The sequence below is a fragment of the Hemiscyllium ocellatum genome, chromosome 11 (assembly GCF_020745735.1).
Source record: "Hemiscyllium ocellatum isolate sHemOce1 chromosome 11, sHemOce1.pat.X.cur, whole genome shotgun sequence".
In the NCBI taxonomy this organism is placed as follows: domain Eukaryota; kingdom Metazoa; phylum Chordata; class Chondrichthyes; order Orectolobiformes; family Hemiscylliidae; genus Hemiscyllium; species Hemiscyllium ocellatum.
Window position 1 is genome coordinate 3,465,108 of NC_083411.1, and position 24,127 is coordinate 3,489,234.

General features: G+C 44.4%; 1 protein-coding gene across 3 annotated transcripts in view; it reads right to left on the bottom strand.

Annotated features, from left to right (window-relative positions):
• fgf13a (fibroblast growth factor 13a) overlaps window positions 1–24,127 on the bottom strand; it is a 745,108-nt gene that overhangs the window by 578,587 nt on the left and 142,394 nt on the right. The window lies entirely within an intron of this gene.

Consider the following 24,127-nt stretch of genomic DNA (forward strand, 5'->3'; position numbering starts at 1 on the left):
GATTTTGACCCAGTGACAGGAATGGTGATATATTTCCAAGTCAGGATGGTGAGTGACTTGGAGGGGAGCTTGCAGGGGGTGGTGTTCCCATATATCTGCTGCCCTTGTCCTTCTTAGATTAGCTTACTTACAGTGTGGAAACAGGCCCTTCGGACCAACAAGTCCACACCGACCCGCCGAAGCGCAACCCACCCATACCCCTACACTTAACCCTTACCTAACACTACGGGCAATTTAGCACGGCCAATTCACCTGACCCACACATCTTTATGACTGTGGGAGGAAACTGGAGCACCCGGAGGAAGCCCACGCAGACACGGGGAGAACGTGCAAACTCCACACAGTGAGTCGCCTGAGGCAGGAATTGAACCCAGGTCTCTGGCGATGTGAGGCAGCAGTGCTAACCACTGTGCCACCGTGCCACCCACCAGCTAGCTAGACTCAGAAGCCACATGACACCAGGTAATAGTCCAACTGGTTTATTTGAAATCGCAAGCTTTCGGAGCACTGCTCCTTCTTCACATGAAATTACTTTGTCAGGTGAAGCACTCCAAAAATTGTGATTTCAAATAAAGCAGTCTGATTATAAGCTGATGTCATGTGACTTTTGACTTTGTCCACCCCAGCCCAACCCTGGCACCTTCACAGCTTCTAGAGATTACAGGGTTGGAAGGTGTTGTTGAAGGATGCTTGCTGAATTCTCTCAGTTCATCTTGTAACAGGCACAAGCTGCTGCCAATGTGTATCAGTGATGAAATGAATGAGTGTTGAAGGTGGTGGATGTGGTGCCAATCAAATGGGCTGCTTTGTCCCAGATGGTGTTGAATCTTTTTTAGCGTTGTCAGAGGTGCTCCTACCCAAGCCAGTGGGGAGTATTCCATCTCACTTTTGACTTGTGCCTTGTAGATGGTGGACAGGCCTTGGGAGTCAGGAGGTGAAGTATTGGTATGGAGAATGCCTCTGAGCTGCTCTTATTCAGGTCCCCTTAAACACACCTACGATCCTCGGCCTACCTTTTACATTTGGTCAAAAATTCGACATCCCCCAGGCCTTGCTCCTGATTTCCCTATTGAGATTTTCTGTGATTATCTTATATTTCTGACAAGCAGTCCTGGGTTCCCCACAGGTGCAAGTATCTCCCTGATATCCACCATCTCAAGGCATTTCGGGAGGTGATGGCAGAGCAGTAATGTCACTCAATCTGTAATCCTACAGCCCCATGCTAATGTTCTCAGAATGCAAGTTCAAACCCCACCACAACAGATGGTGACATTTGAATTTGATCCAAGCCTGCAATCAAAAGCTAGTCTCATGTTGACTACGTAACTCTTGACATATTTTCTATCTCTTTGCACTCTCCCTTTAATATTGTTCCTCGTTAAATTGGGATGGGCAATGTCCACATCCCACAAAGAAACCAATCCCTGTTTCTCTTTAATGCTGTGTTTGGCCTAACATCAGAAACAAGGGCGAGCTCCCATGGCCAAGTAATGTTCTACATGAGAGAATATCTCTGGGACACCCGCACCAATCAACCCCATCGCCCTGTGGCCCAACATTTCAACTCCCTCTCCCACTCTGCCGAGGACATGGAGGTCCTGGGCCTCCTTCACCGCCGCTCCCTCACCACCAGACGCCTGGAGGAAGAACGCCTCATCTTCCACCTTGGAACGCTTCAACCCCAGGGCATCAATGTGGACTTCAACAGTTTCCTCATTTCCCCTTCCCCCACCTCACCCCAGTTCCAAACTTCCAGCTCAGCACTGTCCCCATAACTTGTCCTACCTGCCTATCTCCTTTTCCACCTATCCACTCCACCCTCCTCCCCGACCTATCACCTTCATCCCCTCCCCCACTCACCCATTGTACTCTATGCTACTCTCTCCTCACCCCCACCCTCCTCTAGCTTATCTCTCCACCCTTCAGGCTCACTGCCTTTATTCCTGATGAAGGGCTTTTGCCCGAAACGTCGATTTTGCTGCTCCTCGGATGCTGCCTGACCTGCTGTGCTCTTCCAGCATCACTGACGCAGCAGATGGTGAGGTGAGCAGTCTCCTGAGAGTGGGAAGCAGGATCCAATATCAGGAATGGACCAGTTTCCATGAATATTCAACACTTACATACAAAACAGCTGCAGGATTTCAAGCTATTTGCGTCTCAGCACATTGAAGGAATCCATTTCGTTTACAAATACATATTCATCTAATTTGACTGCGATATTAGAAGAATGGTAACCAGGCCAACAAGATGGGCAAACAGCAGCTGATTCCAACTACCTGGGGACCTGCTCGCATCTTTTCTGGACCTGATGCCAGCATTGAGATTACCATATGTTTTCTCACACACTCTGTCGAGAGGATCTTGGCAACCCATTCTTGGGCCTTAGGTACGACTACAGTTAATGTTTTGAGTCTCATTAGGTTGGTGCATTCAGATTAATTTATCATTACCCACTCCAAAACAGCTTCTGCATTGGAACCTAGGAACATAGAAACATTAGAACAGGAGGAGACTATTCAACCCCTTAAGCCTGTTCCTCCATTCAATGAGATCAATGCTGATCTGTGACCTAACTCAGCATACCTGACTTTGGTCCATATCTCTTAATACCATTGCTTAACAACAATTTCTCTCTCTCAGATTTAAAATTAACAACTGATCCAGCATCTGTAACTTTTGTGCAGGAGAGTTCCAAACATCTACCATCCTCAACATTTCCAATGTTTGAGTAGTACTGACACACTCAGACACACACTCTAACACACACACACACTCACTCACACAGCGTAACACACACACACACATACACACTCACGCTCTCTCACACACTCTCACTCACACACTCTCTCTCACACACACACACACACAGCAATACACAGTATCTTTCTCACACACACAGACACACATACACACTCTCTCTCACACACTCTGACTCAACACACACACACACACACACACACACAGACACACACACACAGACACACACATTTTCCATGCTTTCGTAGGAGTTGGGGAAATTCCTGACTCGGCAAAAAATGAAGGTCAGGATTTTCAGTCCAGGGGGGCAGTGATAACAGGAGCCAGGCCAACCAATCCAGGGGAAAGTTCGGAGGGAGCCACATAGGCCGCCAGGTGTGGGAGAGGGCTGTTTAAAGGTGGTGTGGAGTTCCATCCCAGTTGGAATAATAATCAAAATGCCATCTGGGTCATCCCCTTACTGCTGTGCACTTCCCAAGTCCCATCTATGTCACCCAATGCCCTCAAACCATGTTCATGGGCCTGATGCCAAGGTCTATCTTCACAAACAACTCCCATGGTCCCTTATGGTCCCTGCCAGGCTATGGAACTTGCTTCATTCACTATACAGGGAAAATACATTGACCACTATACACCATTTAAAATTCATGAATCCTTTCATGTCTGAAGGTTCTGAGAAAAAAATTCTTTAAAAGTGTCTAACTTTTCAGCCACAAGACAATAAAAGTATCAATCATCCAGATCCTTGTAAATTTCAACAGTTAACATCACAGGAACACGGCACCTCTTAACCCCATGTAAATAACAATTCTGTGATTGACAGGTGATGTAGTGATCAGGGCGATAGACTAGCAATCCAGTCCCTCAGGCTAACGTTCAGTGATCTTTTCTTTTGTGTCTAGATCCCAAGATGGTGAAGTTCAAGTTCAGTAAAAGCTAGCCTAATTATAACCAGTAAAACAAAACAGACAGCTGGAAAGCTAAAAGACTAATTGCTGGCAAAACCCAGCAGGTCTGACAACACCTGTGGAGAGAAAGCAGAGTCAACATTTCAAGTCCAGTGGCATTTCTTCAAAACTGATCGGAGCGAGGAAGAGATGGTGTTTATACAGAAAGGGGCTGAGGATGGAGATAGAGACAGGGCTCCATCAGCTATTATCAATTCTGAAGAAGAGTCATTCTGACCGGAAACATTAACTCTTGTTTCTCTCTCCACAGATGCTGCAAGATCTGTTGAGTTTCTCCAGCACTCACTGTTCTTGTTTCTAACTGTAACCAGTGTTAATTACTATAAGAGGAAGGAAATCACTGAAAATGGAAATCCAGACCCATAGCGATGTGATTTACTCTGAACCATTCTCTGGGCAAATGGGACTGGGTTTGAAATGCTGACCAAGCCATTGATGCCCACATCCTGTAAATGAGTATTTTTTAAAGATCAGAAAGCTATTGTTGGCAATCCAACAAGAGCTCAGGTATTTCATTCGACTAATGAATGTCCAAGCTTTCTGTTAATAATTCATGATGCTCATGGCGTGAAACAGCCTTAAAAGGAATGCTTGAAGTTGGAAAACACTAAAAGGGGCCAGGAATCCCAGAATGCAGGCAAAAAAAAGTAGATAAGCAGACACGTGTATGTACATGAGTTCACACACACACACACACACACACACACACACAAATATGCATGTGGTGATTCCCTGAATAATCTACTCATAGAATCATAGCGTGAGAGATCGATCTCTCTACTTCCTCCTCTGGGCTGAGTATAAGTTCATCATAATTTCTGCCAGCAGTTCCCACTTCACCCTTCCTAATTAGTATTTTGTAGAGATTTTCAGTGCATTGGAGTTAACATAGAACATTACAGAGCAGTACAGGCCCTTCGGCCCTCAACGTTGTGCTGACCTGTGGAACCAAACTGAAGCCCATCTAACCTTCATTATTCCATTCTCATGCATTTAAATGCTCTTACACTTGGCGAATCTACTACTGTTGAAGGCAGTGCATTTCACACCCCTACTACTCCAGCGAATTGTATTAGTCATCTGAGACTCAACAGGATCAGGTTCCTGAATCAATAGCAAGCTAAGGTCAACTGCAACATAAGGTTTTATATGAACACAAGCTGAGCATAATATCCCATAGATCTTTCTATCTTGGAACTATTGAGTGAATAGCATTCAGGCAATAATATTGGCAGTTGTACACTACAATGATACCAACTAACACGTGTGCCTCTGCTGTGCTTTTAAAGTTCCACTTTATAATAAACGGAGCTAGATTTGGAAAATGAGGACACTGCGGGTAACTTTAATAAGCAGACTCATCTATAACTGTCAGCCTTACCTCAATGAGCAGTAAGCTCATCCCTGAGTCAGTTAGAATCAAGGGCTCATGCCCCAATTCAGGAAACTTGAGTACATGATCTAAATAATAATTCAGCGCATTACAGAGTCATAGAGATGTACAGCATGGAAACAGACCTTTCGGTCCAACCCATCCGTGCCGACCAGATATCCCAACCCAATCTAGTCCCACCTGCTAACACCCGGCCCATATCCTTCCAAACCCTTCCTATTCATATACCCATCCAAATGCCTCTTAAATATTGGAATTACTGAGGGAATGGTGTACACTCAGGGATGCTGTCTTTCAGTGGATTTATTAAGAAGAGGCACCTGAGTTTCTACAATGTCTTGTGCAACTGCAGACCATCCAAATGTGCTTCAGACTCATTCGAAGGTGCCAACGTCCCAGAAAAAAATAGATTGCTCTCTCAGAAGAAGTGAAAGAGAAAAAGAGAGAGAGAGAGAGAGGATTTGTGATGAGTTTAACTGGACAGTCATTGCAGCTCAGGTGAGCTTGAGAAGGCAGGACCTTCATGTTGAGCTGAGCCAGAGATAGGAATAGGTCCCTCCCTAGTGTGTGAGCTGGACTGAGAGGGGCACCAGACATTATATGGGAGAAAAGCAAGAGACTTCTCCTGTATGTCATTGGCAACTAGTCTTATATCACAAAGATTCTGGTGAAACTTTTGTGTTCTTCCATCACTGTAGAACTCCAGCTTCATTGTAGCTGCCTCTATATGGAGTATCATTGCAAAACTGTAAGTCATTTTAGAATCATAGAATCTGACAGCAAAAAAGTCATCCATTCACTCCATCATATCTGTGCTGGCTATTTGAAAGGGATATCAAATTCATCCAATTATTTCACTGTATAGAGCTGAAAATGTGTTGCTGGAAAAGTGCAGCAGGTCAGGCAGCATCCAAGGAACAGGAGATTCGACGTTTCGGGCATAAGCCCTTCTTCAGGAATAAGAACATGCCCAAAACGTCGAATCTACTGTTCCTTGGATGCTGCCTGACCTGCTGTGCTTTTCCAGCAACACATTTTCAGCTCTGATCTCCAGCATCTGCAGACCTCACTTTCTCCTATTTCACTGTATAGTCAGTTACTGCAGAGGGATAATACCTTGGAAAGGTCTTCAAATTGAGGCTTTGTGGGTAAAGTTTAGGAATAAAATGAGGATTGGTCACAGTGCTGGGAGCGTTGCATAGGCCCCAAACAGTCAGCCAGCAACTGAGGAGCAGATGTACACAATTCACTGTGAAAACAGAATGATTATTTTAGGGGATTTCAACTGCCCCAACATAAAATGGGTAGTCATAGTGTAAAAGGTTTAGAGGGGAAAGATTTCTTGAATTGTATTCAGGAGAGCTTTTTATATCAACAGGAAGAAGGTGGCACAAGGAACAACACAGTGCTGGATCTAATTCTGGGAAATGAAGCCAGACAGGGATCGAAGTGACAGTGGGGGAGCATTTTAGTGATTATGACCTCTTCATAAGCTTGTTATGGGAAAGGAAAACAGCAACCTACCGAAATGGGTTTTGGACTGGGGGAAGACAGATGTTATCCAAATAAAGAAGGTTATAAAGTGGGAAAATCTCCAGCTGACCAATGAAGAATGGTCAAAAAGGAAAAGGGGAGAGTACAGGTCCAACATGTTATTCACACAGTCGTTTGAGTGAAATGTAGAAGCAACAAGCCCAGAGATCTCTGGGTATTTAGGAATATTCAGGACTGGATATGAAGGGAAAAAAAGAGGCTTTGAACAGGTCATCAATGGAGGTCAAAGTGCAGGCCATAGCAAATGCATGTGAAGTTTAAGAAAACAGATAGGAGAGCAAAGTGGGACATGAGAAAATGCAACTGAGTAAAATTAGGCAGAATTCCAAGATCTTCTACCAGGATATTAAGAGAAAGAGGATAACCTCGGAAAGTGCAGGGCCCATTAGGGACCAAGGAGGCAATCTGTATATGGAGCTGGAGGTCATTGGTAGGGTGTTAAATGATGGTTCCACATCTATCTTCACTTTGGAGAAGGAGGGTGTAGGTCCAGATTACAGGGAGGGAGACTGAGAGGATTTAATCAGTCTGACATCAGAGTGAGGATGGAGTGGAGATTTTGACAGATTTATAAGGGGACAAAGGAGATGAGGAAGAAATTACCAGAGCTCTGACTCAAATTTTTAATTTCTTTCTGGTCACAGTGAACTGGAAGGCAGAAGACTGGAAGGCAGCTAATGTTGTTTCACTTTTCAAGAAGGGTTGTAGGGATAACCCAGAGAATTACAGACCAGTTAACATTAGTGGGAGGGAAATAATTGGAGAAAATTCAAAAGAAGAGAATAAATCTCAACTTGTAGAGTTAAGGTTTGATCAGGGATAGTCAGCATGGCTTTGTCAGAGGCATATTTTTAAAGAGGTGATCAGATGTATAGATAAGGCTATCATACTTGATGTAATTTATATCGATTTCAGCAAAACCTTCGACAAGGTCCCACATAAAGTAGCTAAATGTTCATGGTACCAACAGTAACCTGGTAATTTGGATCTAAAATTGGCTTAGTGACTGGATACAGAAGGTGTTGGCAGAAGGCTGTGTGACTGGAGGCTGGTGTCCATTGGTACACCACAGTGATCGGTGCTGGGTCCCTTACTGTTTCTGATATACATGTACAATACAGATGAGAATGTGGGGGGCCTGACATGTAAGTTTGTGGATGATGCAAAGATTGGTTGGATGGTTGACAATGAGGTGTCAGATCATGATTTACAGGAAGATATAGACTGGTTCGGCAGATGAGCAGATCAGTGGCACATGGAATTTATTCCTGAAAGGTGTGAGGTGATGTGTTTAGAAAAAGAAACAAGGCAAGGGAGTTCTTAATGAATGGCAGGGTACAAGGAAGCTCAGAACAACAGTGGGATCTTTGGGAGTGTGTCCTCAGAACCCTGGAAGTGTCAGTACAGGTTAATAGGGTAGTTAAGAAGGCACACAGGACACTTGCTTTTATCTGTCATAGCATAGATAATAAGAACAGGGAGATCATGGGAAATCTGTGGAACTCATTGCCACAGAAGGCTGTTGAGGCCAAGTCATTGTGTTTAAGACAGAGATGAACAGGTTCTTGATTATTAAGGGGATGGAGGGTTGTGGGAGAAGGCAGGAGATTGGGGTTGAGAAAGATATCAGCTATGTTTGAATGATGGAGCTGACTTGATGGACCGAATGGCCTAAATCTGCTCCTATATCCTACAGTCTTATGGTTCAAGACACATAAAAACTGGTTAGGTCACTGTTGGTGTACTGTGTGCAGTCCTGGTTCCCTCATGAGAGGAAGGAAGTAGAGGGGGTGCAGAGGGGATTCACCAGGATGGTGTTTGTGATGGAGCATTCAGCGATGTAGAGAGGCTGGATAAGCTTGGATTTTTTTCTTTGGAGCAGAGAAGGTTGAAGGAATTTGGTAGAGATGTATAAGATTACGAGGGGCAGGGCACGGACAGGGTGGAGTGAAAGCAGCTGTTCCTTTTAGATTAGATTACTTACAGTGTGGAACAGACCTTTCGGCCCAACAAGTCCACACCGACCCGCCGAAGCATAAGCCACTCAGATCCATTCTCCTCCATTTACCCCTTCACCTAACACTACATGCAATTTAGCATTACTATGCCACAGCCAATACACCTAACCTGCACATTTTTGGACTGTGGTAGGAAACCAGACCACTCGGAGGAAACCCACGCAGACACGGGGAGAATGTGCAAACTCCACACACAGAGAGTCGCCTGAGGTGGGAATTGAACCCGGGGGCTGTGAGGCAGCAGTGCTAACCACTGTGCCACTGTGCCGCCCACCTTTAGTTAAAGGGTCAGTAAGAAGGGTGATCATTTGAAGGTGAAGAGCAGGAGGTTTTGAGGGGATTTGAGGAAAACATTTTGTCATTAGTGCATGGAGAATGCACTGCCTGGGAGGGTAGTCAAGGTGGAAGCCCCACAACCTTTAAAATATACTTGAATGAGCATTTGAAATGTCCTGGAAAGGTGGGATTAGTGCCTATAGGTCAGCTTAGACTCTGTGGGCCGAATGACTCAATGAACCATTTTCGTTCCCTGTGATCCATTAACCTTTTCCTTCTTAAATATTTATCTAATTCCCATTTGGAAATTTATTAATGAATCTGTTTCCATCATAGTTCCAGATCAGAACTCGCAGTGTCAAAAATTCACATCATTGCTCCTCTGATTCTTTTGCCAATTATCGTCAGGCTGTATCCTCAGGTCACTCAACCTCCTGCCAAACAGTTTCTCCTTGCTTACTTCATAGAAACGTCATATTTCAGAGCATAATTTTACTTAGCAACTGAGGCTGGATGCTTTGATTGATGGTACAGTTACAGTCTAATAATACATTACAAACTGTGAAAAAAGATTACGTGAGATATTGATGTTCCTGTAATAATTACTAGGAATGAAGTGAAAACATTGGAATGTTCTGCTTCAACCAAACCACAGGATGCAGTGCATAACAGGTTGGAGGTTTGAAATACGCACGATTTAAATTTTTAATGTAATTGTACGCAAACTTATCATACATTTTTAAAAGAATTGATAAATCTTTTTTCTTCGCTCAGGGCTAAGATCCAGAGTGGGCAGAGGCAGGCTGGAGCGTTATTGAGTTAAAATGAGCAATGATAATGTAATCAATATCTTTAAAGTTATTCATTCTGTGTACATGGTTGAGTTTTCATTTTGAATTTCCACATGCTCACTGTAAAATTCCAAGTTTCCGCACTCTCCATCCCTGCACTTATTGGCCTTCAGTGGTATGTAATTACACACGACATTTCTCCCGTGGAACTGTCCATTACAAATGTGGCCACCAAAATTTATTGCTGTGAAACATGAAAGGTTTCAGAAAAGATTTACAAGGATGTTGCCAGGGCTGGAGGGTTTGAGCTATAGGGAGAGGCTGAATAGGCTGGGATTGTTTTCCCTGGAGCCTCAGAGGCTGAGGGGTGACTTTATAGAGGTTTATAAAATCATGAGGGGCATGGATATGGTGAATAGACAAGGTCTTTTCCCTGGGGTGGGGGACTCCAGATGTAGAAGTCATAGGTTTAGGGTGAGAGAGGAAAGATATAAAAGGGACCTAAGGGGCAATGTTTTCACACAGAGGGTGGTACGTGTTTGGAATGAGCTGCCAGAGGAAGTGGTGGAGGCTGGTACAATTGCAACATTTAAAAGGCATCTGGCTGGGTATATGGATAGGAAGGGTTTAGTGGGATATGGGCCGGGTGCTGGTAAATGGGACTAGATTAGGTCAAGATATCTGGTCAGCATGGATAGGTTGGACAGATGGGTCTGTTTCTGTTCTGTGCAGCTCCATAACTTTAAATGTAGAGGAAGTAGGGGAAGAACTACTTTTTCAAACATATGAGATAGAATCCCTGTGTGGAAACAGACCATTCAGCCCAACAAGTCCACATCAACTCTCCGGAAAGCATCCCACCCAGACTCACTGCCCTACCCTATAGCCCTGTATTTCCCATGGCTATTTCACCTAGCCTGCATAGCCATGATCACTATGGGGCATTTTAGCACAGCCAATCCATCCTAACCTGTGGATCTTTACACTGTGGGAGGAACCCCACACAGACACAGGGAGAATGTACAAACTCCACACAGATGGTCACCCGAGGCTGGGATCGAACCCAAGTCCCTGGTGCTGTGAGGCAGCAGTGCTAACCACTGAGCCACCGTGCCACCCAGACAAGAGGGTTTTGAAGCTATGATTGAAAGGTCACAATGATGAAACACATGAGGTGACCACAATAAACAGTTACTCTGCAGCATAGCACTTGCTGAATAAGATAGAAACATTTATGACTCTATGTTGTTGGAGCTTTTCATTTTGTACTCATCGGGAGAAATGCCAAATCCAAAAAGACCACACCAATTTCCATTTCGGGAGAAAAGGGTGCAAATTTGTTGGTAAGGATGCTATTGTCAGTTTAGAAAGATGTTCTGCCTACCACAGAACTGAGAAAAGGCATGGATGGATTTCAGTGCTAATGTGAGGCCATATATGAAAGCCATATGTCTCAATGATGAAATGATTGAGTCATTCTGCCTATTATACCAACTGAAGGAAATGCCAGCAGCAGAATAGACAGAATACAGACTTTACTAAACAAGCCTATACTTGCAAAATCCCAAATAAAACATCTACTTTATTGCTTTGACTTCACAATTATGCAATGATTGCTGAGTGTGTTAAAAACCACACTTACAACCAAATTAAGACAGGCAGACAAGTTTGTATTTGCTGGAGCTGACCTATTCTCATACACAAAGGCTCATTCCCTATAAACCAAAAGGAATATGTTGAAATCTTGTATGATTTTGAATTAAGCATGAGCTTGGGGAACCTACAGCTCCTCAATGCTTTCTCCATGGCAACACCTCACCCTTTCCCCTTGTAGTGATCAAAGATTTCCTGATCAAGATAGGAGCAAGTTACTTCAGGTACTGGAATCTTCACTGCAAACAAAACGTGCCTGGTGGTCACAGCAGGTCAGGCAGCATCCCTGGAGAGAAAGCAAGGTAACATTTCGAGTCTAGGTGACTCCTCATTAGAACTGAAGTGTGGGACCATCTAAAACTAAAATAGCACAGTTTAGAGTGGAGAGATCTGAAATAAAAACAGAAAAGGTTGGAACTGCTTAGTAGGCCAGGCAGGCTCCACCAAGAAAGAAATAAAATCAACATTTCAGGTCAATGATCATCTAAAACTGAACTGACTGGTTATTTCAGTCTCTTGGATGTTTGACAGAAATATATTATATGTAAGGTGCTTTCTGAAGTTCTGCAAAGATCTTCAGTGATAAATCCAAGTTCATTTTTAGTATGGCCACCTCTTATAAACTGCAGAAATAGAAACTGCCCCAAATGTCTTTTGTTTTTGAAGATTTGTTTGGCACGATGATGATTTGGAATCCAAGAATTAAATGGATAATATTAGTAGAAATATGGTAGGGGAGGGAACAAGCCAGCTGCTTTGATTTGGCTGTGTTGCAAAGTTTGGACTGTTGCCAAGATGGTGTTGTATGTGTAACTGCTCCTTCTTTAATACCATGAATTATCTTATCTCTTGGACACCACTCTGACTGTAAGTCAGCACGTGGATAAGTCTGCATCGAGTCAGCTACATTTTCAGAAAACGGCAACCCTCATTGACCCCTCTTTAAATTCCTTGTCAAAGGAGGTAGAGGGCCTAATTCTGACAACATGCAAGTACCTGCCAAATTAACTCGGCTGCATATATAAAATGAATCATCAGTCAGTGCTTGAAGAATTAACCTCCTTTCACCACCTAAATTCCATTGCAGCACACTTTACATAAGCTGTGGCTTGGCAGACTGATAATCATCTTGCCTCTAAATCAAAAGACAGTGACTTTAACCTCCCAATCCAGTGATATAACTACCTGTGAGGGAGTTCTGCATTGTGTTTTTTATTCAGTCATGGGATAAGGTGTCTCCAGCTGGACCAGTATTTATTGTCCATCCCTAATTACCCAGAGAGTAGTTAAGAGTGAACCCCATGGCTGTGGGTCTGGAGTCACATGTAGGCCAGATCAGGTAAGGATGGCAGTTTCCTTCCCTGAAGGACATTAGTGAATCTGATAGGTTTTTCCAATAATTGGCAATAGCTTCATTGTCATCAGTAAACTCTTAATTCCAAATTTTCTTCATTGAATGCAAATCTCACCATCTGCCATGATGGAATTCAAACCTGGGTCCCCAAAACATTACCTAGGTCAGGATAACAGCTCACTTGTTCAAAGGCCTGATTTCTGACACGACAATAACCAGAATCTGGATTAGTGGTGCTGGAAAAGCACAGCAGTTCAGGCAGCATCCGAGAAGCAGTAAAATCGACGTTTAGGGCAAAAGCCCTTAAAGAAGCCTTATCTGCCCGACCAAGTAGATAGAATAAAAGTTTCATGGAGTATGGGCAGGAAATAGGAACATGGCATTGAAACAGACAATCCACCAGGACCCTACTGAATGGCAGAACAGGCGAGAAGGGCCAAGTGACCTTATTCGAGCTCCTAGTTTCGATATGGAGTGACTGAAAGTGGACACTTACCACCTTGCCACGTACAGATTGCCTGCAATAATTTCTACAGTGTCCACCCTTCACTGGCTGTGTAGCACTTTGGAACACTCTGGGATTCTGGAAGGTGCTGTATAAATGGGGTGAAGAAAATACAAATTCTTTATTCTTGAGTAGATGGTCTTTATATAATTAGATTTCACAGGAAGTTTTTCGATGCAATGGGTTTTTATTTTCTTGAATGTCTGTTTATAATTCAAGACGTTTCCACTGTGTGCTAAATGAAGAAACGAACTCTCCATCTTCATCAATGTGCGATCGAAATGATGTTGTAATGGTAATTGCCAAGGTGAAAGGACCTCATCCAATTCAACACTCAATGAATTATCTCCGTCTCTCAGTGGTAATAATCTAATCAACAGTTTGCATGACATAATAAAATGCCAGAGAAGAATCCAAGTGCTTTTAATTAATCTGAAGATAAGTGACAGCTTTTACAGGAGTATCCCACCATCCTTGAGAACATACATGATTGTGAACCTGCAAAGTTGTGATTATGCAGAATAAGGCCATTTGGCCCTTTGAAACTGTTCATTCGATATGATCATGCCTGATCCTCTATCTTAATGCTACAGCTCTACTTTCTCTCCAAAACCCTTTGATTGTTATCACCGATGATCTTATCACCTGATGGGGAAGCTAAAGCCCCTGGTTACATTTGGAAGGCAGGCCTTCTGAGATTGTAGCACCCGCTTACAAGAGAGGACCCTCCCCCAGAGCATCACAGAATGGATTCAAGCTCACCAACTTTTCACTTAGAGGCCAAATTGCTGGCAGTGGCTGGATCACAGTTTATTTAAAGCATACTGCAATTCTTATGATGCAGTCAAGAGGGCATTGGATGATTCCTTGGATAAAAGTAAGCTGCAAGGGATACGAGGAGAAAGCAAAATATTGGCACGAGATAATGAGGCTTCTTTAATGAGCTAGAACAGGCACGATAGGCCAAATGGCCTCTTTCTGCACTGTCCAGCTCAGTCATTCTGTGATCTTTCTCCTGGATGTTCTGGTTGTATTTTGTTGCTGTCGGAGAAGGTTACACGGTGGTGCAAACACAGTGTGACACACGGCCCCTTTCCGTGCCATAAATTTGTTATAATTCTATGAAATAATATCGGACAGAAAAAACTAGGTCTTTGAAGAAGAGTTCCTCTGATCTACTCTATCTCCATCGACCTCAAAAAAATCCTTACTGCCTTTCCCTTTTGAAATTAGACTTGAATTCGCCTTTCAGTCGGTACATTCCAGATTGATTACCGTATAAAATAACATCTCTTCACACTGCTGTTGTCAAATCCTTAAATCTGTGTCCTCAGGTTATAGGCCCTCATGTCACTGGAGAAAAGTTTATCACTATTTAATCAATTAGCAACTATTTTCGAGTTTGGCTACCTCTCTCAAATCCCCTTAAATTATCTGCTCCAAACAAACCAATCACCTAATCCAGTCTCTGCCAAAAGCTATACTCTCTGATCACTGCCAGCATCCATTCAATCTCCTCTGGTCCCTCTCCAGGGTCTTGGTGCCTTTATTAAAGTGGAGACCCCAGAATCACATACAATACTCAGCTGAGACCGAGCCAATGTTCCAGCTCTAAGGTCCTCACTGTTCTCTGGTACTTGACCCAGAGCCATGGTCCCTGTGTGTTATTTTGAACATTCCCAACATTCTGCCTGTAAGTCTCCAAGTCCGCCTGTTCTCTGACTCTCTTTAACACAGGACAAAATGGTTGTTCGCATTGTTTCTCCTCATTCCTTCTTGCCATTTATGTAAATTCACAACTCTGTATGAAGCACCATTTCCCACATTTTACCATTCTGTTTCTGACCTCCTGAAGATTATTAATATCTTCGCTGTTACATTTCCAAGTTCTGTATCATCAGCAAATTCTGAAAATATGCCTGCAGGAATCCAAATCCAGGTTACCAATACACATCAAGAAGAGAGACAACTGTGCTTTCTACTGCAGACAGTAAATGGCTCTGTACGTGTGGGATTCGGTGATGTTACAGTCTGAAGGAATGTTGGCCTGGGAGTAAGTGATGCTTGAATTAACCTGCAGACATGGTGCAGTGCCCGCACTCTGCCCTGAGGAATGTCAGCTGCAGAGTGCTTCTGGTGACTTTTTTTGTCCATTGAGACACTGAAATGTGACAGACACTTTTCTACCAACCAGTGTCCAGTCCATGAAAATTGGTTTTGCAGGAACTTGACTTGAAAGCTTGTGAGTAAACTTCAAGAAGGATATCGCAGTGACACTCTGACACTCTCTTCGAAGCACAGTGACATTGACGTTAATGACTGGCAGGAAGGTGACGGTGACATTGGTCTGCCAGTCTCATTTGGATGTTACATGGAACATTCCGGTGCCGGTCCTTGGATGGGTGGGATGAGGGAAATGTAGGTTCAGCCACTTTTGGAATATTGTGTGCAATTCTGGTCTCTCTCCTATCAGAAGGACGTTGTGGTGGAATTGGTGGAGGATGATGTAATGCATACGGAGGTTGGTGGGTGGAAGGTGAGGACGGGGGTACTGTCCTTGTTGTGGTTGAGTGATCAGGAGACCAAAGGACATGTGCAGTGGCAGATCGAGGAGGGCTGCATATTGAACTCAATTTTCAACATGACGCCAGAAGGCACACGCCTGCTCTTCTTCGCTTGACACTCAAATAAACAAGCCATTGTGCCTCCACTGGTCCCCCCATCCAACTCTGCTTTTCAGAGGCAAAACAAACCAAACCAACTGCAGCTGCTGGGAATCTGAAACAAACCGACATTGCAGAAAAATTTCAGCAGGTTCTTCTGAGGAAGGGTCAAGATTAGAGTGGGTGCTGGAAAAGCTCAGCAGGTCGGGCAGCATCCGAGGAGCAGGAGAATTGGTGTTTTGTGCAAAAGTCCTTCATCTGGAAGGTTCCTGATGAAGGACATTTGCCTGAAACGTCGATTTTCCTGCTCCTCAGATGCTGCCTGACCTGCTGTGCTTTTCCAGCACCCACTCTAATCTTGACTCTAATCTCCAGCGTCTGCAGTACCCACATCTGTCTCTTCTGAGGAAGCGTCATGCGACCCTAAACGTTAACTCTGATTTCTTTCCACAGCTGCTGCCAGACCTGCCAAGCTTTTCCAGCAATTTCTGCTTTTCTTTTTAGTCTTTCACCTGATATGGGTGTCATAGGCAAGCCAGCATTAGTTACTCATCCCGAACTCTCCTTAAATTGAGTGGCTATTTCAGAGGGCAGCTAAGTGCTAACCACATTGCTGTGAGTCTGGAGTCACGTGTGGGTCAGACCAGTAAGGTTGGTAGCCTTCCTTCCTGAAGGACATTAATGAATCAGATGGATGTTTACAAGAATCAAAATTATCCTCATAGTCACTGAGACTAGCTTTCAATTCTAGGCTTTTTTAATTGCAAAAATATACTTTATTCATAAAAATAAACCTTTGATACATGTCCACTTAATGAGGCTGTTCTAATCGATACTCTCTTACAGAGAACCAATTAAGCCTTTGATGTTCATCATTTTCTATATTTACAACCAATCTCTTGACATTTAGCTGAGGCATCAACAGGACCCAATTACTGAATGGACCCCTGTTATTCTTTGGCAGGAGAGCCTTACACGGTGATCCTTCCCCACTGCACTTTGGCAGCAGCTGCCCTGAGCTTTAATGTGTTTCCAGGCTAATCAATTGCATGTAAACTCCACCAGTTCCCACAGTGGGATTTGAACCCAGATCCCCAGAGTATTGTTTGTCCTTGCTAGGAAGCAGCATCTCACAATGCCAGTGCCTTCCCTTGGTGCTTAAATACGTAATGAGCTCTCTCCCGTATTAACTTCTTAATGAGCATCCACAGCTTTCTGAGGACAATAATTCCATAGATACACGAGTCTCTGGGTGAAATGAATTCTCAGTATCTCAGGTTGACTGATTTGCATGAGCAATGAGCCAGTCCCAAGCAAGTTAAGTGAACAGATTCCCAGCCAACAGTGTGATGGCCAGGTAAAAAAAATGACTGCAGATGCTGGAAACCAGACTCTAGATTAGTGATGTTGGAAGAGCACAGCAGTTCAGGCAGCATCCGAGAAGCAGTAAAATCGACGTTTCAGGCAAAAACCCTTCATCAGGAATAAAAGCAGAGAGCCACACCAATTGCAAACTGGCACAAGCATCACTGGACCATAAATGTCCTTGTCACACCCGATTTCCACCTGGAAGTAGTTGACACGTGGTCAAACATGAAGATCATGGTGACAGCAAAGCTGCTATGTTGATCTGAGTACCTGCTGGCCTCTGTCTCAGTACAGGTACAGCTGAAAGACCAAAACTTAAACTCACAAAACAAGGAGGACCACACGGAATGGAAAAACCAGCTCAGGTTACATTAATGAGAGTCTAGATCATAAAAAGGAGACCAAACTTCTGTTTGGGGCTGATATCAAGGACAAATAACTCTCAATTACAACTGCTGAGGATGAAATGTCACTAGTGATCAAGGAAGTTTCTGTTTTTATCTGTATGAGTAATGGTGTTGCTGTAAGTATCTCACTGCCAGGAAGATGTCTTTCACCATGTTGCTGTAAATAAACTGCAGTCGCCATATCTCCCAGCTCAATGGGCAATGGTCTTCACACGGACAATATCTACTCTGACAATACCTCACATTGACAGTACCTCACTCTGACAGTACGTCACTCCGACAGTACCTCACACTGACAGTACCTCACACTGACAGTACCTCACACTGACAGTACCTCACTCTGACAATACCTCAGACGGACAATACCTCACACTGACAGTACCTCACTCTGACAATACCTCACACTGACAGTACCTCACTCTGACAATACCTCAGACGGACAATACCTCACACTGACAGTACCTCACTCTGACAATACCTCACACTGACAGTACCTCACATGGACAGTACCTGACATGGACAGTACCTCACTCTAACAGTACCTCACATGGACAGTACCTCACACTGACAGTACCTCACACAGACAGTACCTCACACAGACAGTACCTCACACTGAAAGTACCTCACTCTGACAGTACCTCACACAGACAGTACCTCACACAGACAGTATCTCACTCTGACAGTACCTCACACTGACAGGAACTCACACTGACAGGAACTCACACTGACAGTACCTCACTCTGACAGTACCTCACTCTGACAGTACCTCACACCTGACAGGAACTCACACTCACAGTACCTCACCCGGACAGTATCTCAGACAGACAGTACTTCAGACAAACATTACCTCACATTGACTGTGCGTCTTTGTACCAAATGTTATCTTGAATGTGTTGCTCCCTTGATATTTCCAGCAAATTTGAGCTATTTATAATATATTTTATCCATTCATGGAATCTGAACATCAGTGATTCGATCAGCATTTTGTGCGGATCCTTGATTGAGTCACCCACATTGCTGCAAGTCTGGAGTCACGTGTAGACCAGATCAGGTAAGGACATTAAAGGTTTGGCCTCAACTGCTTTTCTGTGGCAAGCAATTCCACAGGCCCCCTACTCTCTGAGTGCAGACATTTCTACTCATCTCAGTCTCAAATGGCCTACCGTGCAACCGTAGATTGTGACTCCTGGTTTTGGACTCCATGGTCATCAGGAACATCCATCCTGAGTTCGCCATGTCTAATCCTGTTAGAAGTTTACATGTTTCTATGAGATTTTCCGATCATTCCTCATACCCAGCAAATATAATCCTAACCGATCCAGCCTCTCTTTGTACGCAAGTTCTGCCATCCCAGGTACAAGTCAACCTTCACTGCACTCCCTCCATCACCAGAACATTCCTTCTCAGATAAGGAGTCCCAAACCTTGCTCTCACCAACGCCCCGTACTAGTGCAGCAAGATATCCCTGCTCCTGTATTTGAAATTGCTCACTGTGAAGGCCTGTTTGCTTCTTCATCTGCAATGCTTGCTGTCAGCGACTGGTGTAGAAAGTGACCCTCTTTCCCCTTTCCCTATCTATTAAAACACCCTTCCTGTGTATGCTGCAATGATGTCTCAGAGTTGTTTTATTTTTGATTTTTCTTTTGTGCAGGTGTGAGACACAGTGAAAGACACAAAGTATACAAATTTTTATTTAATTTCCACCACCTGGAAGATAGGAAAACACCCGGGTGGCCAGTGACAAGCAGTGCCCCTCACATCAAAAGGGCAATGCTGTGTAATCAGAGTGAAGGGGAGGGCAGGGACTAAGTCAAAATAGCGTTGGAGGGGGAAATGATGCACTCCACTCCCTGCGGCACCCACCTCTCCCTGAACAACTCCAGGGTGTTGGTGGACACCGCGTGCTCCTTCTCCAAGGACACCCGGGCCCTAACGTAACCGCGGAAGAGGGGCAGGCAGTCGGCCCTAACGACCCCCTCCACGGCCCGCTGCCTGGACCTGTTTATGGCCAGTTTGGCCGGGCCCAGGAGCAGACCCACGAGGAGGTCTTCAGACCTGCCCTCCCTCCTCCGTACCGGGTGCCCAAAGATCAGGAGCATGGGACTGAAGTGCAACCAAAAGCAGAGGAGGAGGTTTTGTAGAAAATCAAAGAGGGAGTGCAAACACCCACACCCAATATACAGATGATCCACGGACTCCACAGCGCCACAGAACAAGCATCTCTCAGAGTTTATTTTGTAAATCCCCCGTCAGTGCACTATATTTATTGTTGCGCACGAACCAATGAACAGACAGATGCAAATTAGTAAAGCCTCTCTCGTCAGTCTAGTATCTCCCCACCACCCCACACACACAATTGTTATACCTCATAGTATCATATAGCTCAGAAAAGGCCTTTCAGTCCACCATGTCTGCACTGACACAAACTACTCCAAACCCACACTACTCCCCCTTTCCTGCATTAGGCCCACAGCCTTGAATGTTATGGCATTCCAAGAACTCATCCATGTATTTTTTTAATAGTTGTGAGGTTTCCCACCTCAATCATAGATTCCCTATAGTGTGGAAACAGGCCCTTCAGCCCAACAAGTCCACACCGACTCGCCAAAGAATAACCCACCCAGACCCATTCCCGTACCCTATGTTTACCCCTAAACTAACCCACACATCCCTAAACAATATGGACAGTTTAGCATGATCACCCCTCCCCCAAGTCGACCTCGAACACTAATGTCCTTCGGGGAAGGAAATTTGCCATCATTGCCTGGTCTGACCTACATGTGACTCCAGATCTACATCAATGTAGTGGACTTGGAATTGTGCTCTGGGATGGCTGAGCAAGTCACTTAGTTCAGGGCAATAAATGACACAGCTAATGACACTTACATCCGTCCACAAATTGAAACAAAAACATATTTTAAAGCCCTTTTCAATCAATTACATTTGAAGGAATTATAAAGTGGTCTCTGGTATAATGGATAAAATGAGGTAGCACAGCAATATCCCACAGGCAGGAATTTGTGGAAATTCATTCACAGGATGAGGGCATCGCTGGCCAGGTGAGCATTCATTGCCCATCCCAGAGGGCAGTTAAAAGTCAACCACATTGCTGTGGGTCTGGAATCACATATAGGAAAGATCAGGTAAGAATTTGTGTTGCAGACGTTTCGTCCCCTGTCTAGGTGACATCCTCAGTGCTTGGGAGCCTCCTGTGAAGCACTTCTGTGATCTTTCCTCCGACATTTATAGTGGTTTGTCTCTGTCACTTCCGGTTGTCAGTTCCAGCTGTCCACTGCAGTGGTCGATATATTGGGTCCAGGTCGATGTCTTATTGATTGAATCTGTGGATGAGTGCCATGCCTCTAGGAATTCCCTGGCTGTTCTCTGTTTGGCTTGTCCTATAATAGTAGTGTTGTCCCAGTCCAATTCATGTTGCTTGTCATCTGCATGTGTGGCTACTAAGGATAGCTGGTCGTGTCGTTTCGTGGCTAGTTGGTGTTCATGGATGCGGGTTGTTAGCTGTCTTCCTGTTTGTCCTATGTAGTGTTTTGTGTAGTGTACAAAATACCGTGCAAGGACTGCACAAGACAAACAGAGCTCCTCATGTGAAAGGTAGCGCCTGCAGCAATGCAGCACTCCCTCAGTGCGGCCTGGACAGCATCTGCCTTGATGACATGCTCAGATCCCTGGCATAGAACATAGAACATTACAGCAAAGTACGAGCCCTACAGCCCTCAATATTGTACTGACCTGTGAAAATATTCTGATCTGAAAATGTGTTGCTGGTTAAAGCACAGCAGGTCAGGCAGCATCCAAGGAACAGGAAATTTGACATTTCGGGCCAGAGCCCTTCATCAGGAATGAGGGGAGGGTGCCAGGCAGGCTCAGATAAAAGCTAGGGGGGAGGGACCTGGGGGAGGGGCGATGGAGGTGGGATAGGTGGAAGGAGGTCAAGGTGAGGGTGATAGGCCGGAGTGGAGTGGGGGTGGAGAGGTCAGGAAGAGGATTGCAGGTTAGGAGGGCGGTGCTGAGTCCAAGGGAATCGACTGAGACAAGGTGGGGGGAGGGGAAATGAGGAAACTGGAGAAATCCGAGTTCATCCCTTGTGGCTGGAGGGTTCCCAGGCGGAATCCTCCATCGCCCCTCCCCCAAGTCCCTCACCCCTACCTTTTATCTGAGCCTGCCTGGCACACTCTCCTCATTCCTGATGAAGGGCTCTGGCCCGAAACGTCGAATTTCCTGTTCCTTGGATGCTGCCTAACCTGCTGTGCTTTAACCAGCAACACATTTTCAGCTCTGATCTCCAGCATCTGCAGACCTCACTTTTTACACAAAAATATTCTGATGCCCATCAAACCTACACCATTCCATTATTATCCACATGTACTTCCAATGCCCATTTAAATGCCCTTAACATGGGCATTCTATACTGTTGCTGTTCAATTTAAAGCTATGTCCCCTTGTGTTAGCCTTCAACATCTGAGGAAAAACACTCTCACTGTCCACCTTATCTGGCATTGGGCTTGAACCCTCAAACTCAGGGCTAAGACAGGCTTCCACACTGAGCTATGGTCGACATCTTCAATAGTTCATGAGGGGGAGAGTAGATGTTGCGTTTTCACGGATAATTCCTCTGATCAGAGTTGATCACTTGTTCCTACTTCAAGGACGATTTTCACTTTAGTTGGATCAATGCCAGGACTGCTCCTCATCACAGTCTCAGATCTTGTTGCATTAGTGCACATGCCTCCCAGCTACTAAATTCAGAGCAGTATTGACTTACGATGCTTTCAAATAACACCCACCAGATGTGAATAATTTAAGGTTTCAGAGATGTGTATAGCAATGCTGAAGATGAGCTAGTCACAAGGCATTCAGTCTGTATTCCTGTGAAAGAGGAACAAGTAAAGGGAACTGAATAAAAAGAATGAGTGTTAGCACAACCCTGGGAGGTCTGCCTTCAGACAATATGTGAAGAGGAATCCAGGCTCATAAATAACATTTTACTGGTGCAGACTTCCAAAGGCGAATGAAAATCTCACATTGCCAATCTTTGACCAAAAGTGTAAAAGGTACAGACCATTTTGTTTTATTACTGGCCCCAAATTAAAAGGGAGAGGAATAGGAGGAAGCCAATCAGCCCAGTCGCATTAAATGACAACTGTTAATCCATCATAACCCAAACAGTCTTAGCTCAAAAAAATTAACAATCTCATTTGCATAACATTGTCAGGGATGCCCACCTCCTCCCACTTTCAATTGCATTTTTGGCAACAAGCGTTTTCATAGAACTCCAAGAGTGTAGAAGCAGGCCAGCTGGCCCATCAAGTCCATACTAACCCTCTGAACAGGGGCCTTGCATTTCCCATGGCCAATCCATGCAACCTGCACATCTTTGAACTGGGGGAGGAAAGATACACACACACACACACACACACACACACACACACACCTGCCCAAGGCTGGTTACCCTGCTGTGATGAGGTAGCAGTGGTAACCACTGAGCCACTTTGCCAATCCAATTAAAGGGCAAAAGTGAGGACTGCAGATGCTGGAAACCAGAGTCTAGATTATTGTGGTGCTGGAAAAGCACAGCAGGTCAGGCAGCATCTGACATAGCAGGAAAATCGACATTTCCGGCAAAAGCCTTTCATCAGGAACTTAAAGGGCAAGTCCTTTCCTTGTTTTGAGCTTCTCTGCCAAATGAAATTAATCTCTCTCAGCTCCAACAAATCCTCCAAAAAGCTGAAACATCTCAATTATATTGTTCCTCAAAATTCTGTAAAGGGTACACGAGCCCAGTCTATTTCACCAAGCCTTAATTTACCTTTTTTTTTAGCCCTAGTGAAGCTGCTAACCACTTAAATCCTTGCATTCTGCCCGACATTGCAGCCACATACTACATTCAGGACCAATATTGAATGCCACCCATTATTTCATCTACAATTATCTTGCTCACTGACCTACCCTGGCTACTTCACTTGCACTCCCTTTCGTCCTCCTCGTAGTTCACTTTCCCAGCTTATGTCTCTTCATCAGGAAACCTGAAAACCCCTTGGAGCAGTTTGGATTCCACGAACTAAACTACACCTTGACGTACACAATATCTAACAGGCGCAGAGTGATTCCGTGGTGAAAGCTTTATCACTGCTTAACAGCTTATTGGTTCTTTGTTATCACTCCCATCCTTCACTTTGAAAAGGCAATAATAGAAACATTGCAACAGACAGACAGTAAGTCAGGTCATAAGAAAAAAACAGAAGGAAAGAAGAGATAGATTTACCTCTCTGAACCAACTTTCACAAACTCAGAGAGTTCCAACTAATACACTTTACAGACACTGAATTCTGGTTAAAGTGCAGTCCCTATAATAATGTAGGAAACACGAAAGTTTGCAAATTTACGGGCAGATGGAGGGCG